We start from the raw sequence: 18453 nt of genomic DNA, 5'->3' as shown, positions 1-18453 counted from the left end.
CCTTTCACTGGGAATATCAGTCTCCTTTCACTGGGAATATCTTTTCTTTCTCACTGGGAATATCAGTCTCCTCTCATTGGGAACATCAGTCTCCTATCACTGGGAATATCTATTCTGTCTCACTGGGAATATCAGTCTCCTTTCACTGGGAATATCAGTCTCCTTTCACTAGGAATATCTATTCTGTCTCACTGGGAATATCAGTCTCCTTTCACTGGGAATATCAGTCTCCTTTCACTGGGAATATCTTTTCTGTCTCATTGGGAATATCAGTCTCCTTTCACTTGGAATATCTATTCTGTCTCACTGGGAATATCATTCTCCTTTCACTGGGAATATCAGTCTCCTTTCACTGGGAATATCTATTCTGTCTCACTGGGAATATCATTCTACTTTCACTGGGAATATCAGTCTCCTTTCACTGGGAATATCTATTCTGTCTCACTGGGAATATCAATCTCCTCTCACTGGGAATATCAGTCTCCTTTCACTGGGAATATCAGTCTCCTTTCACTAGGAATATCTATTCTATCTCACTGGCAATATCAGTCTCCTTTCACTGGGAATATCAGTCTCCTGTCACTGGGAATATCTATTCTGTATCACTGGGAATATAAATTCTGTCTCACTGGGAATATCAATCTCCTCTCACTGGAAATATCTATTCTGTCTCACTAGGAATATCAGTCTCCTCTCACTGGGAATATCTATTCTGTCTCACTTGGAATATCAGTCTCCTCTCACTGGGAATATCTATTCTGTCTCACTGGGAATATCAATCTCCTTTCACTGTGAATATCAGTCTCCTCTCACTGGCAATATCAGTCTCCTCTCACTCGGAATATCAGTCTCCTTTCACTGGGAATATCTATGCTGTCTCAGTGGGAATATCAGTCTCTTCTCACTGGGAATATCAGTCTCCTTTCACTGGGATCATCTATTCTGTCTCACTGGGAATATCAGTCTCCTTTCACTGGGAATACATATTCTGTCTCACTGGGAATATCAGTCTCCTCTCACTGGGAATATCCATTCTGTCTCATTGGGAATATCAGTCTCCTCTCACTGGGAATATCTATTCTGTCTCACTGGGAATATCAGTCTCCTCTCACTGGGAATATCAATCTCCTCTCACTGGGATTATCTATTCTGTCTCACTGTGAATATCAGTCTCCTTTCACTGGGAATATCAGTCTCCTCTGACTGGGAATATCAGTCTCCTTTCACTGGAAGTATCAGTCTCCTCTTACTGGGAATATCAGTCTCCTCTCACTGGGAATATCAGTCTCCTCTCACTGGGAATATCAGTCTCCTTTCACTGGGAATATCTGTGCTGTCTCAGTGGGAATATCATTCTCTTCTCACTGGGAATACATATTCTGTCTCACTGGGAATATCAGTCTCCTCTCACTGGGAATATCCATTCTGTCTCACTGGGAATATCAGTCTCCTCTCACTGGGAATATCTATTCTGTCTCACTGGGAATATCAGTCTCCTCTCACTAGGAATATCAATCTCCTCTCACTGGGATTATCTATTCTGTCTCACTGTGAATATCAGTCTCCTTTCACTGAGAATATCAGTCTCCTCTGACTGGGAATATTAGTCTCCTTTCACTGGGAATATCTATTCTGTCCCACTGGGAATATCAGTGTCCTCTCACTGGGAATATCAGTCTCCTCTCAATGGGAATATCAGTCTCCTTTCACTGGGAATATCTGTGCTGTCTCAGTGGGAATATCATTCTCTTCTCACTGGGAATATCAGTCTCCTTTCACTGGGATCATCTATTCTGTCTCACTGGGAATATCAGTCTCCTTTCACTGAGAATACATATTCTGTCTCACTGGGAATATCAGTCTCCTCTCACTGGGAATATCCATTCTGTCTCACTGGGAATATCAGTCTCCTCTCACTGGGCATATCTATTCTGTCTCACTGGGAATATCAGTCTCCTCTCACTGGGAATATCAATCTCCTCTCACTGGGATTATCTATTCTGTCTCACTGTGAATATCAGTCTCCTTTCACTGGGAATATCAGTCTCCTCTGACTGGGAATATCAGTCTCCTTTCACTGGGAGTATCAGTCTCCTCTCACTGGGAATATTAGTCTCCTTTCACTGGGAATATCTGTTCTGTCTCACTGGGAATATCAGTCTCCTCTCACTCGGAATATCAGTCTCCTTTCACTGGGAATATCTGTGCTGTCTCTTTGGGAATATCAATCTCTTCTCACTGGGAATATCAGTCTCCTTTCACTGGGATCATCTATTCTGTCTCACTGGGAATATCAGTCTCCTTTCACTGGGAATACATATTCTGTCTCACTGGGAATATCAGTCTCCTCTCACTGGGAATATCCATTCTGTCTCGCTGGGAATATCAGTCTCCTCTCACTGGGAATATCTATTCTGTCTCACTGGGAATATCAGTCTCCTCTCACTGGGAATATCAATCTCCTCTCACTGGGATTATCTATTCTGTCTCACTGTGAATATCAGTCTCCTTTCACTGGGAATATCAGTCTCCTCTGACTGGGAATATCAGTCTCCTTTCACTGGGAGTATCAGTCTCCTCTCACTGGGAATATTAGTCTCCTTTCACTGGGAATATCTATTCTGTCTCACTGGGAATATCAGTCTCCTCTCACTGGGAATATCAGTCTCCTTTCACTGGGAATATCTATGCTGTCTCAGTGGGAATATCAGTCTCTTCTCACTGGGAATATCAGTCTCCTTTCACTGGGATCATCTATTCTGTCTCACTGGGAATATCAGTCTCCTTTCACTGGGATCATATATTCTGTCTCACTGGGAATATCAGTCTCCTTTCACTGAGAATACATATTGTGTCTCACTGGGAATATCAGTCTCCTCTCACTGGGAATATCCATTCTGTCTCACTGGGAATATCAGTCTCCTCTCACTGGGAATATCTATTCTGTCTCACTGGGAATATCAGTCTCCTCTCACTGGGAATATCCATTCTGTCTCACTGGGAATATCAGCCTCCTCTCACTGGGAATATCAATCTCCTCTCACTGGGATTATCTATTCTGTCTCACTGTGAATATCAGTCTCCTTTCTCTGGGAATATCAGTCTCCTCTGACTGGGAATATCAGTCTCCTTTCACTGGAAGTATCAGTCTCCTCTCACTGGGAATATTAGTCTCCTTTCACTGGGAATATCTATTCTGTCTCACTGGGAAAATCAGTCTCCTCTCACTCAGAATATCAGCCTCCTTTCACTGGGAATATCTGTGCTGTCTCAGTGGGAATATCATTCTCTTCTCACGGGGAATTTCAGTCTCCTTTCACTGGGATCATCTATTGTGTCTCACTGGGAATATCAGTCTCCTTTCACTGGGAATACATATTCTGTCTCACTGGGAATATCAGTCTCCTCTCACTGGGAATATCCATTCTGTCTCGCTGGGAATATCAGTCTCCTCTCACTGGGAATATCTATTCTGTCTCACTGGGAATATCAGTCTCCTCTCACTGGGAATATCAATCTCCTCTCACTGGGATTATCTATTCTGTCTCACTGTGAATATCAGTCTCCTTTCACTGGGAATATCAGTCTCCTCTGACTGGGAATATCAGTCTCCTTTCACTGGGAGTATCAGTCTCCTCTCACTGGGAATATTAGTCTCCTTTCACTGGGAATATCTATTCTGTCTCACTGGGAATATCAGTCTCCTCTCACTGGGAATATCAGTCTCCTTTCACTGGGAATATCTTTTCTTTCTCACTGGGAATATCAGTCTCCTCTCATTGGGAACATCAGTCTCCTATCACTGGGAATATCTATTCTGTCTCACTGGGAATATCAGTCGCCTTTCACTGGGAATATCAGTCTCCTTTCACTAGGAATATCTATTCTGTCTCACTGGGAATATCAGTCTCCTTTCACTGGGAATATCAGTCTCCTTTCACTGGGAATATCTTTTCTGTCTCATTGGGAATATCAGTCTCCTTTCACTAGGAATATCTATTCTGTCTCACTGGGAATATCAGTCTCCTTTCACTGGGAATATCAGTCTCCTTTCACTGGGAATATCTTTTCTGTCTCATTGGGAATATCAGTCTCCTTTCACTTGGAATATCTATTCTGTCTCACTGGGAATATCATTCTCCTTTCACTGGGAATATCAGTCTCCTTTCACTGGGAATATCTATTCTGTCTCACTGGGAATATCATTCTACTTTCACTGGGAATATCAGTCTCCTTTCACTGGGAATATCTATTCTGTCTCACTGTGAATATCAATCTCCTCTCACTGGGAATATCAGTCTCCTTTCACTGGGAATATCAGTCTCCTTTCACTAGGAATATCTATTCTATCTCACTTGCAATATCAGTCTCCTTTCACTGGGAATATCAGTCTCCTGTCACTGGGAATATCTATTCTGTATCACTGGGAATATAAATTCTGTCTCACTGGGAATATCAATCTCCTCTCACTGGAAATATCTATTCTGTCTCACTAGGAATATCAGTCTCCTCTCACTGGGAATATCTATTCTGTCTCACTTGGAATATCAGTCTCCTCTCACTGGGAATATCTATTCTGTCTCACTGGGAATATCAATCTCCTTTCACTGTGAATATCAGTCTCCTCTCACTGGCAATATCAGTCTCCTCTCACTCGGAATATCAGTCTCCTTTCACTGGGAATATCTATGCTGTCTCAGTGGGAATATCAGTCTCTTCTCACTGGGAATATCAGTCTCCTTTCACTGGGATCATCTATTCTGTCTCACTGGGAATATCAGTCTCCTTTCACTGGGAATACATATTCTGTCTCACTGGGAATATCAGTCTCCTCTCACTGGGAATATCCATTCTGTCTCACTGGGAATATCAGTCTCCTCTCACTGGGAATATCTATTCTGTCTCACTGGGAATATCAGTCTCCTCTCACTGGGAATATCAATCTCCTCTCACTGGGATTATCTATTCTGTCTCACTGTGAATATCAGTCTCCTTTCACTGGGAATATCAGTCTCCTCTGACTGGGAATATCAGTCTCCTTTCACTGGAAGTATCAGTCTCCTCTTACTGGGAATATCAGTCTCCTCTCACTGGGAATATCAGTCTCCTCTCACTGGGAATATCAGTCTCCTTTCACTGGGAATATCTGTGCTGTCTCAGTGGGAATATCATTCTCTTCTCACTGGGAATACATATTCTGTCTCACTGGGAATATCAGTCTCCTCTCACTGGGAATATCCATTCTGTCTCACTGGGAATATCAGTCTCCTCTCACTGGGAATATCTATTCTGTCTCACTGTGAATATCAGTCTCCTCTCACTAGGAATATCAATCTCCTCTCACTGGGATTATCTATTCTGTCTCACTGTGAATATCAGTCTTCTTTCACTGGGAATATCAGTCTCCTCTGACTGGGAATATTAGTCTCCTTTCACTGGGAATATCTATTCTGTCCCACTGGGAATATCAGTGTCCTCTCACTGGGAATATCAGTCTCCTCTCAATGGGAATATCAGTCTCCTTTCACTGGGAATATCTGTGCTGTCTCAGTGGGAATATCATTCTCTTCTCACTGGGAATATCGGTCTCCTTTCACTGGGATCATCTATTCTGTCTCACTGGGAATATCAGTCTCCTTTCACTGAGAATACATATTCTGTCTCACTGGGAATATCAGTCTCCTCTCACTGGGAATATCCATTCTGTCTCACTGGGAATATCAGTCTCCTCTCACTGGGCATATCTATTCTGTCTCACTGGGAATATCAGTCTCCTCTCACTGGGAATATCAATCTCCTCTCACTGGGATTATCTATTCTGTCTCACTGTGAATATCAGTCTCCTTTCACTGGGAATATCAGTCTCCTCTGACTGGGAATATCAGTCTCCTTTCACTGGGAGTATCAGTCTCCTCTCACTGGGAATATTAGTCTCCTTTCACTGGGAATATCTGTTCTGTCTCACTGGGAATATCAGTCTCCTCTCACTCGGAATATCAGTCTCCTTTCACTGGGAATATCTGTGCTGTCTCTTTGGGAATAACAATCTCTTCTCACTGGGAATATCAGTCTCCTTTCACTGGGATCATCTATTCTGTCTCACTGGGAATATCAGTCTCCTTTCACTGGGAATACATATTCTGTCTCACTGGGAATATCAGTCTCCTCTCACTGGGAATATCCATTCTGTCTCGCTGGGAATATCAGTCTCCTCTCACTGGGAATATCTATTCTGTCTCACTGGGAATATCAGTCTCCTCTCACTGGGAATATCAATCTCCTCTCACTGGGATTATCTATTCTGTCTCACTGTGAATATCAGTCTCCTTTCACTGGGAATATCAGTCTCCTCTGACTGGGAATATCAGTCTCCTTTCACTGGGAGTATCAGTCTCCTCTCACTGGGAATATTAGTCTCCTTTCACTGGGAATATCTATTCTGTCTCACTGGGAATATCAGTCTCCTCTCACTGGGAATATCAGTCTCCTTTCACTGGGAATATCTGTGCTGTCTCAGTGGGAATATCATTCTCTTCTCACTGGGAATATCAGTCTCCTTTCACTGGGATCATATATTCTGTCTCACTGGGAATATCAGTCTCCTTTCACTGAGAATACATATTGTGTCTCACTGGGAATATCAGTCTCCTCTCACTGGGAATATCCATTCTGTCTCACTGGGAATATCAGTCTCCTCTCACTGGGAATATCTATTCTGTCTCACTGGGAATATCAGTCTCCTCTCACTGGGAATATCCATTCTGTCTCACTGGGAATATCAGCCTCCTCTCACTGGGAATATCAATCTCCTCTCACTGGGATTATCTATTCTGTCTCACTGTGAATATCAGTCTCCTTTCTCTGGGAATATCAGTCTCCTCTGACTGGGAATATCAGTCTCCTTTCACTGGGAGTATCAGTCTCCTCTCACTGGGAATATTAGTCTCCTTTCACTGGGAATATCTATTCTGTCTCACTGGGAAAATCAGTCTCCTCTCACTCGGAATATCAGCCTCCTTTCACTGGGAATATCTGTGCTGTCTCAGTGGGAATATCATTCTCTTCTCACTGGGAATTTCAGTCTCCTTTCACTGGGATCATCTATTGTGTCTCCCTGGGAATATCAGTCTCCTTTCACTGGGAATACATATTCTGTCTCACTGGGAATATCAGTCTCCTCTCACTGGGAATATCCATTCTGTCTCGCTGGGAATATCAGTCTCCTCTCACTGGGAATATCTATTCTGTCTCACTGGGAATATCAGTCTCCTCTCACTGGGAATATCAATCTCCTCTCACTGGGATTATCTATTCTGTCTCACTGTGAATATCAGTCTCCTTTCACTGGGAATATCAGTCTCCTCTGACTGGGAATATCAGTCTCCTTTCACTGGGAGTATCAGTCTCCTCTCACTGGGAATATTAGTCTCCTTTCACTGGGAATATCTATTCTGTCTCACTGGGAATATCAGTCTCCTCTCACTGGGAATATCAGTCTCCTTTCACTGGGAATATCTTTTCTTTCTCACTGGGAATATCAGTCTCCTCTCATTGGGAACATCAGTCTCCTATCACTGGGAATATCTATTCTGTCTCACTGGGAATATCAGTCTCCTTTCACTGGGAATATCAGTCTCCTTTCACTAGGAATATCTATTCTGTCTCACTGGGAATATCAGTCTCCTTTCACTGGGAATATCAGTCTCCTTTCACTGGGAATATCTTTTCTGTCTCATTGGGAATATCAGTCTCCTTTCACTTGGAATATCTATTCTGTCTCACTGGGAATATCATTCTCCTTTCACTGGGAATATCAGTCTCCTTTCACTGGGAATATCTATTCTGTCTCACTGGGAATATCATTCTACTTTCACTGGGAATATCAGTCTCCTTTCACTGGGAATATCTATTCTGTCTCACTGGGAATATCAATCTCCTCTCACTGGGAATATCAGTCTCCTTTCACTGGGAATATCAGTCTCCTTTCACTAGGAATATCTATTCTATCTCACTGGCAATATCAGTCTCCTTTCACTGGGAATATCAGTCTCCTGTCACTGGGAATATCTATTCTGTATCACTGGGAATATAAATTCTGTCTCACTGGGAATATCAATCTCCTCTCACTGGAAATATCTATTCTGTCTCACTAGGAATATCAGTCTCCTCTCACTGGGAATATCTATTCTGTCTCACTTGGAATATCAGTCTCCTCTCACTGGGAATATCTATTCTGTCTCACTGGGAATATCAATCTCCTTTCACTGTGAATATCAGTCTCCTCTCACTGGCAATATCAGTCTCCTCTCACTCGGAATATCAGTCTCCTTTCACTGGGAATATCTATGCTGTCTCAGTGGGAATATCAGTCTCTTCTCAATGGGAATATCAGTCTCCTTTCACTGGGATCATCTATTCTGTCTCACTGGGAATATCAGTCTCCTTTCACTGGGAATACATATTCTGTCTCACTGGGAATATCAGTCTCCTCTCACTGGGAATATCCATTCTGTCTCACTGGGAATATCAGTCTCCTCTCACTGGGAATATCTATTCTGTCTCACTGGGAATATCAGTCTCCTCTCACTGGGAATATCAATCTCCTCTCACTGGGATTATCTATTCTGTCTCACTGTGAATATCAGTCTCCTTTCACTGGGAATATCAGTCTCCTCTGACTGGGAATATCAGTCTCCTTTCACTGGAAGTATCAGTCTCCTCTTACTGGGAATATCAGTCTCCTCTCACTGGGAATATCAGTCTCCTCTCACTGGGAATATCAGTCTCCTTTCACTGGGAATATCTGTGCTGTCTCAGTGGGAATATCATTCTCTTCTCACTGGGAATACATATTCTGTCTCACTGGGAATATCAGTCTCCTCTCACTGGGAATATCCATTCTGTCTCACTGGGAATATCAGTCTCCTCTCACTGGGAATATCTATTCTGTCTCACTGGGAATATCAGTCTCCTCTCACTAGGAATATCAATCTCCTCTCACTGGGATTATCTATTCTGTCTCACTGTGAATATCAGTCTTCTTTCACTGGGAATATCAGTCTCCTCTGACTGGGAATATTAGTCTCCTTTCACTGGGAATATCTATTCTGTCCCACTGGGAATATCAGTGTCCTCTCACTGGGAATATCAGTCTCCTCTCAATGGGAATATCAGTCACCTTTCACTGGGAATATCTGTGCTGTCTCAGTGGGAATATCATTCTCTTCTCACTGGGAATATCAGTCTCCTTTCACTGGGATCATCTATTCTGTCTCACTGGGAATATCAGTCTCCTTTCACTGAGAATACATATTCTGTCTCACTGGGAATATCAGTCTCCTCTCACTGGGAATATCCATTCTGTCTCACTGGGAATATCAGTCTCCCCTCACTGGGCATATCTATTCTGTCTCACTGGGAATATCAGTCTCCTCTCACTGGGAATATCAATCTCCTCTCACTGGGATTATCTATTCTGTCTCACTGTGAATATCAGTCTCCTTTCACTGGGAATATCAGTCTCCTCTGACTGGGAATATCAGTCTCCTTTCACTGGGAGTATCAGTCTCCTCTCACTGGGAATATTAGTCTCCTTTCACTGGGAATATCTGTTCTGTCTCAGTGGGAATATCAACCTCCTCTCACTCGGAATATCAGTCTCCTTTCACTGGGAATATCTGTGCTGTCTCTTTGGGAATATCAATCTCTTCTCACTGGGAATATCAGTCTCCTTTCACTGGGATCATCTATTCTGTCTCACTGGGAATATCAGTCTCCTTTCACTGGGAATACATATTCTGTCTCACTGGGAATATCAGTCTCCTCTCACTGGGAATATCCATTCTGTCTCGCTGGGAATATCAGTCTCCTCTCACTGGGAATATCTATTCTGTCTCACTGGGAATATCAGTCTCCTCTCACTGGGAATATCAATCTCCTCTCACTGGGATTATCTATTCTGTCTCACTGTGAATATCAGTCTCCTTTCACTGGGAATATCAGTCTCCTCTGACTGGGAATATCAGTCTCCTTTCACTGGGAGTATCAGTCTCCTCTCACTGGGAATATTAGTCTCCTTTCACTGGGAATATCTATTCTGTCTCACTGGGAATATCAGTCTCCTCTCACTGGGAATATCAGTCTCCTTTCACTGGGAATATCTTTTCTTTCTCACTGGGAATATCAGTCTCCTCTCATTTGGAATATCAGTCTCCTATCACTGGGAATATCTATTCTGTCTCACTGGGAATATCAGTCTCCTTTCACTGGGAATATCAGTCTCCTTTCACTGGGAATATCTATTCTGTCTCACTGGGAATATCATTCTCCTTTCACTGGGAATATCAGTCTCCTTTCACTGGGAATATCTATTCTGTCTCACTGGGAATATCAATCTCCTCTCACTGGGAATATCAGTCTCCTTTCACTGGGAATATCAGTCTCCTTTCACTAGGAATATCTATTCTATCTCACTGGCAATATCAGTCTCCTTTCACTGGGAATATCAGTCTCCTGTCACTGGGAATATCTATTCTGTATCACTGGGAATATAAATTCTGTCTCACTGGGAATATCAATCTCCTCTCACTGGAAATATCTATTCTGTCTCACTAGGAATATCAGTCTCCTCTCACTGGGAATATCTATTCTGTCTCACTTGGAATATCAGTCTCCTCTCACTGGGAATATCTATTCTGTCTCACTGGGAATATCAATCTCCTTTCACTGTGAATATCAGTCTCCTCTCACTGGCAATATCAGTCTCCTCTCACTCGGAATATCAGTCTCCTTTCACTGGGAATATCTATGCTGTCTCAGTGGGAATATCAGTCTCTTCTCACTGGGAATATCAGTCTCCTTTCACTGGGATCATCTATTCTGTCTCACTGGGAATATCAGTCTCCTTTCACTGGGAATACATATTCTGTCTCACTGGGAATATCAGTCTCCTCTCACTGGGAATATCCATTCTGTCTCACTGGGAATATCAGTCTCCTCTCACTGGGAATATCTATTCTGTCTCACTGGGAATATCAGTCTCCTCTCACTGGGAATATCAATCTCCTCTCACTGGGATTATCTATTCTGTCTCACTGTGAATATCAGTCTCCTTTCACTGGGAATATCAGTCTCCTCTGACTGGGAATATCAGTCTCCTTTCACTGGAAGTATCAGTCTCCTCTTACTGGGAATATCAGTCTCCTCTCACTGGGAATATCAGTCTCCTCTCACTGGGAATATCAGTCTCCTTTCACTGGGAATATCTGTGCTGTCTCAGTGGGAATATCATTCTCTTCTCACTGGGAATACATATTCTGTCTCACTGGGAATATCAGTCTCCTCTCACTGGGAATATCCATTCTGTCTCAATGGGAATATCAGTCTCCTCTCACTGGGAATATCTATTCTGTCTCACTGGGAATATCAGTCTCCTCTCACTGGGAATATCCATTCTGTCTCGCTGGGAATATCAGTCTCCTCTCACTGGGAATATCTATTCTGTCTCACTGGGAATATCAGTCTCCTCTCACTGGGAATATCAATCTCCTCTCACTGGGATTATCTATTCTGTCTCACTGTGAATATCAGTCTCCTTTCACTGGGAATATCAGTCTCCTCTGACTGGGAATATCAGTCTCCTTTCACTGGGAGTATCAGTCTCCTCTCACTGGGAATATTAGTCTCCTTTCACTGGGAATATCTATTCTGTCTCACTGGGAATATCAGTCTCCTCTCACTGGGAATATCAGTCTCCTTTCACTGGGAATATCTTTTATTTCTCACTGGGAATATCAGTCTCCTCTCATTGGGAACATCAGTCTCCTATCACTGGGAATATCTATTCTGTCTCACTGGGAATATCAGTCTCCTTTCACTGGGAATATCAGTCTCCTTTCACTAGGAATATCTATTCTGTCTCACTGGGAATATCAGTCTCCTTTCACTGGGAATATCAGTCTCCTTTCACTGGGAATATCTTTTCTGTCTCATTGGGAATATCAGTCTCCTTTCACTTGGAATATCTATTCTGTCTCACTGGGAATATCATTCTCCTTTCACTGGGAATATCAGTCTCCTTTCACTGGGAATATCTATTCTGTCTCACTGGGAATATCATTCTCCTTTCACTGGGAAAATCAGTCTCCTTTCACTGGGAATATCTATTCTGTCTCACTGGGAATATCAATCTCCTCTCACTGGGAATATCAGTCTCCTTTCACTGGGAATATCAGTCTCCTTTCACTAGGAATATCTATTCTATCTCACTGGCAATATCAGTCTCCTTTCACTGGGAATATCAGTCTCCTGTCACTGGGAATATCTATTCTGTATCACTGGGAATATAAATTCTGTCTCACTGGGAATATCAATCTCCTCTCACTGGAAATATCTATTCTGTCTCACTAGGAATATCATTCTCCTCTCACTGGGAATATCTATTCTGTCTCACTTGGAATATCAGTCTCCTCTCACTGGGAATATCTATTCTGTCTCACTGGGAATATCAATCTCCTTTCACTGTGAATATCAGTCTCCTCTCACTGGCAATATCAGTCTCCTCTCACTCGGAATATCAGTCTCCTTTCACTGGGAATATCTATGCTGTCTCAGTGGGAATATCAGTCTCTTCTCACTGGGAATATCAGTCTCCTTTCACTGGGATCATCTATTCTGTCTCACTGGGAATATCAGTCTCCTTTCACTGGGAATACATATTCTGTCTCACTGGGAATATCAGTCTCCTCTCACTGGGAATATCCATTCTGTCTCACTGGGAATATCAGTCTCCTCTCACTGGGAATATCTATTCTGTCTCACTGGGAATATCAGTCTCCTCTCACTGGGAATATCAATCTCCTCTCACTGGGATTATCTATTCTGTCTCACTGTGAATATCAGTCTCCTTTCACTGGGAATATCAGTCTCCTCTGACTGGGAATATCAGTCTCCTTTCACTGGAAGTATCAGTCTCCTCTTACTGGGAATATCAGTCTCCTCTCACTGGGAATATCAGTCTCCTCTCACTGGGAATATCAGTCTCCTTTCACTGGGAATATCTGTGCTGTCTCAGTGGGAATATCATTCTCTTCTCACTGGGAATACATATTCTGTCTCACTGGGAATATCAGTCTCCTCTCACTGGGAATATCCATTCTGTCTCACTGGGAATATCAGTCTCCTCTCACTGGGAATATCTATTCTGTCTCACTGGGAATATCAGTCTCCTCTCACTAGGAATATCAATCTCCTCTCACTGGGATTATCTATTCTGTCTCACTGTGAATATCAGTCTTCTTTCACTGGGAATATCAGTCTCCTCTGACTGGGAATATTAGTCTCCTTTCACTGGGAATATCTATTCTGTCCCACTGGGAATATCAGTGTCCTCTCACTGGGAATATCAGTCTCCTCTCAATGGGAATATCAGTCTCCTTTCACTGGGAATATCTGTGCTGTCTCAGTGGGAATATCATTCTCTTCTCACTGGGAATATCAGTCTCCTTTCACTGGGATCATCTATTCTGTCTCACTGGGAATATCAGTCTCCTTTCACTGAGAATACATATTCTGTCTCACTGGGAATATCAGTCTCCTCTCACTGGGAATATCCATTCTGTCTCACTGGGAATATCAGTCTCCTCTCACTGGGCATATCTATTCTGTCTCACTGGGAATATCAGTCTCCTCTCACTGGGAATATCAATCTCCTCTCACTGGGATTATCTATTCTGTCTCACTGTGAATATCAGTCTCCTTTCACTGGGAATATCAGTCTCCTCTGACTGGGAATATCAGTCTCCTTTCACTGGGAGTATCAGTCTCCTCTCACTGGGAATATTAGTCTCCTTTCACTGGGAATATCTGTTCTGTCTCACTGGGAATATCAGTCTCCTCTCACTCGGAATATCAGTCTCCTTTCACTGGGAATATCTGTGCTGTCTCTTTGGGAATATCAATCTCTTCTCACTGGGAATATCAGTCTCCTTTCACTGGGATCATCTATTCTGTCTCACTGGGAATATCAGTCTCCTTTCACTGGGAATACATATTCTGTCTCACTGGGAATATCCGTCGCCTCTCACTGGGAATATCCATTCTGTCTCGCTGGGAATATCAGTCTCCTCTCACTGGGAATATCTATTCTGTCTCACTGGGAATATCAGTCTCCTCTCACTGGGAATATCAATCTCCTCTCACTGGGATTATCTATTCTGTCTCACTGTGAATATCAGTCTCCTTTCACTGGGAATATCAGTCTCCTCTGACTGGGAATATCAGTCTCCTTTCACTGGGAGTATCAGTCTCCTCTCACTGGGAATATTAGTCTCCTTTCACTGGGAATATCTATTCTGTCTCACTGGGAATATCAGTCTCCTCTCACTGGGAATATCAGTCTCCTTTCACTGGGAATATCTGTGCTGTCTCAGTGGGAATATCATTCTCTTCTCACTGGGAATATCAGTCTCCTTTCACTGGGATCATATATTCTGTCTCACTGGGAATATCAGTCTCCTTTCACTGAGAATACATATTGTGTCTCACTGGGAATATCAGTCTCCTCTCACTGGGAATATCCATCCCGTCTCACTGGGAATATCAGTCTCCTCTCACTGGGAATATCTATTCTGTCTCACTGGGAATATCAGTCTCCTCTCACTGGGAATATCCATTCTGTCTCACTGGGAATATCAGCCTCCTCTCACTGGGAATATCAATCTCCTCTCACTGGGATTATCTATTCTGTCTCACTGTGAATATCAGTCTCCTTTCTCTGGGAATATCAGTCTCCTCTGACTGGGAATATCAGTCTCCTTTCACTGGGAGTATCAGTCTCCTCTCACTGGGAATATTAGTCTCCTTTCACTGGGAATATCTATTCTGTCTCACTGGGAAAATCAGTCTCCTCTCACTCGGAATATCAGCCTCCTTTCACTGGGAATATCTGTGCTGTCTCAGTGGGAATATCATTCTCTTCTCACTGGGAATTTCAGTCTCCTTTCACTGGGATCATCTATTGTGTCTCCCTGGGAATATCAGTCTCCTTTCACTGGGAATACATATTCTGTCTCACTGGGAATATCAGTCTCCTCTCACTGGGAATATCCATTCTGTCTCGCTGGGAATATCAGTCTCCTCTCACTGGGAATATCTATTCTGTCTCACTGGGAATATCAGTCTCCTCTCACTGGGAATATCAATCTCCTCTCACTGGGATTATCTATTCTGTCTCACTGTGAATATCAGTCTCCTTTCACTGGGAATATCAGTCTCCTCTGACTGGGAATATCAGTCTCCTTTCACTGGGAGTATCAGTCTCCTCTCACTGGGAATATTAGTCTCCTTTCACTGGGAATATCTATTCTGTCTCACTGGGAATATCAGTCTCCTCTCACTGGGAATATCAGTCTCCTTTCACTGGGAATATCTTTTCTTTCTCACTGGGAATATCAGTCTCCTCTCATTGGGAACATCAGTCTCCTATCACTGGGAATATCTATTCTGTCTCACTGGGAATATCAGTCTCCTTTCACTGGGAATATCAGTCTCCTTTCACTAGGAATATCTATTCTGTCTCACTGGGAATATCAGTCTCCTTTCACTGGGAATATCAGTCTCCTTTCACTGGGAATATCTTTTCTGTCTCATTGGGAATATCAGTCTCCTTTCACTTGGAATATCTATTCTGTCTCACTGGGAATATCATTCTCCTTTCACTGGGAATATCAGTCTCCTTTCACTGGGAATATCTATTCTGTCTCACTGGGAATATCATTCTACTTTCACTGGGAATATCAGTCTCCTTTCACTGGGAATATCTATTCTGTCTCACTGGGAATATCAATCTCCTCTCACTGGGAATATCAGTCTCCTTTCACTGGGAATATCAGTCTCCTTTCACTAGGAATATCTATTCTATCTCACTGGCAATATCAGTCTCCTTTCACTGGGAATATCAGTCTCCTGTCACTGGGAATATCTATTCTGTATCACTGGGAATATAAATTCTGTCTCACTGGGAATATCAATCTCCTCTCACTGGAAATATCTATTCTGTCTCACTAGGAATATCAGTCTCCTCTCACTGGGAATATCTATTCTGTCTCACTGGGAATATCAATCTCCTTTCACTGTGAATATCAGTCTCCTCTCACTGGCAATATCAGTCTCCTCTCACTCGGAATATCAGTCTCCTTTCACTGGGAATATCTATGCTGTCTCAGTGGGAATATCAGTCTCTTCTCAATGGGAATATCAGTCTCCTTTCACTGGGATCATCTATTCTGTCTCACTGGGAATATCAGTCTCCTTTCACTGGGAATACATATTCTGTCTCACTGGGAATATCAGTCTCCTCTCACTGGGAATATCCATTCTGTCTCACTGGGAATATCAGTCTCCTCTCACTGGGAATATCTATTCTGTCTCACTGGGAATATCAGTCTCCTCTCACTGGGAATATCAATCTCCTCTCACTGGGATTATCTATTCTGTCTCACTGTGAATATCAGTCTCCTTTCACTGGGAATATCAGTCTCCTCTGACTGGGAATATCAGTCTCCTTTCACTGGAAGTATCAGTCTCCTCTTACTGGGAATATCAGTCTCCTCTCACTGGGAATATCAGTCTCCTCTCACTGGGAATATCAGTCTCCTTTCACTGGGAATATCTGTGCTGTCTCAGTGGGAATATCATTCTCTTCTCACTGGGAATACATATTCTGTCTCACTGGGAATATCAGTCTCCTCTCACTGGGAATATCCATTCTGTCTCACTGGGAATATCAGTCTCCTCTCACTGGGAATATCTATTCTGTCTCACTGGGAATATCAGTCTCCTCTCACTAGGAATATCAATCTCCTCTCACTGGGATTATCTATTCTGTCTCACTGTGAATATCAGTCTTCTTTCACTGGGAATATCAGTCTCCTCTGACTGGGAATATTAGTCTCCTTTCACTGGGAATATCTATTCTGTCCCACTGGGAATATAAGTGTCCTCTCACTGGGAATATCAGTCTCCTCTCAATGGGAATATCAGTCTCCTTTCACTGGGAATATCTGTGCTGTCTCAGTGGGAATATCATTCTCTTCTCACTGGGAATATCAGTCTCCTTTCACTGGGATCATCTATTCTGTCTCACTGGGAATATCAGTCTCCTTTCACTGAGAATACATATTCTGTCTCACTGGGAATATCAGTCTCCTCTCACTGGGAATATCCATTCTGTCTCACTGGGAATATCAGTCTCCTCTCACTGGGCATATCTATTCTGTCTCACTGGGAATATCAGTCTCCTCTCACTGGGAATATCAATCTCCTCTCACTGGGATTATCTATTCTGTCTCACTGTGAATATCAGTCTCCTTTCACTGGGAATATCAGTCTCCTCTGACTGGGAATATCAGTCTCCTTTCACTGGGAATATCAGTCTCCTTTCACTGGGAATATCTATTCTGTCTCACTGGGAATATCATTCTCCTTTCACTGGGAATATCAGTCTCCTTTCACTGGGAATATCTATTCTGTCTCACTGGGAATATCAATCTCCTCTCACTGGGAATATCAGTCTCCTTTCACTGGGAATATCAGTCTCCTTTCACTAGGAATATCTATTCTATCTCACTGGCAATATCAGTCTCCTTTCACTGGGAATATCAGTCTCCTGTCACTGGGAATATCTATTCTGTATCACTGGGAATATAAATTCTGTCTCACTGGGAATATCAATCTCCTCTCACTGGAAATATCTATTCTGTCTCACTAGGAATATCAGTCTCCTCTCACTGGGAATATCTATTCTGTCTCACTTGGAATATCAGTCTCCTCTCACTGGGAATATCTATTCTGTCTCACTGGGAATATCAATCTCCTTTCACTGTGAATATCAGTCTCCTCTCACTGGCAATATCAGTCTCCTCTCACTCGGAATATCAGTCTCCTTTCACTGGGAATATCTATGCTGTCTCAGTGGGAATATCAGTCTCTTCTCACTAGGAATATCAGTCTCCTTTCACTGGGATCATCTATTCTGTCTCACTGGGAATATCAGTCTCCTTTCACTGGGAATACATATTCTGTCTCACTGGGAATATCAGTCTCCTCTCACTGGGAATATCCATTCTGTCTCACTGGGAATATCAGTCTCCTCTCACTGGGAATATCTATTCTGTCTCACTGGGAATATCAGTCTCCTCTCACTGGGAATATCAATCTCCTCTCACTGGGATTATCTATTCTGTCTCACTGTGAATATCAGTCTCCTTTCACTGGGAATATCAGTCTCCTCTGACTGGGAATATCAGTCTCCTTTCACTGGAAGTATCAGTCTCCTCTTACTGGGAATATCAGTCTCCTCTCACTGGGAATATCAGTCTCCTCTCACTGGGAATATCAGTCTCCTTTCACTGGGAATATCTGTGCTGTCTCAGTGGGAATATCATTCTCTTCTCA

This window comes from Carcharodon carcharias (genome assembly GCF_017639515.1).
Source record: "Carcharodon carcharias isolate sCarCar2 chromosome 29 unlocalized genomic scaffold, sCarCar2.pri SUPER_29_unloc_1, whole genome shotgun sequence".
Classification (NCBI taxonomy): domain Eukaryota; kingdom Metazoa; phylum Chordata; class Chondrichthyes; order Lamniformes; family Lamnidae; genus Carcharodon; species Carcharodon carcharias.
The sequence above is the reverse complement of the archived record's forward strand: the minus strand, read 5'-3'. Positions refer to the sequence as shown.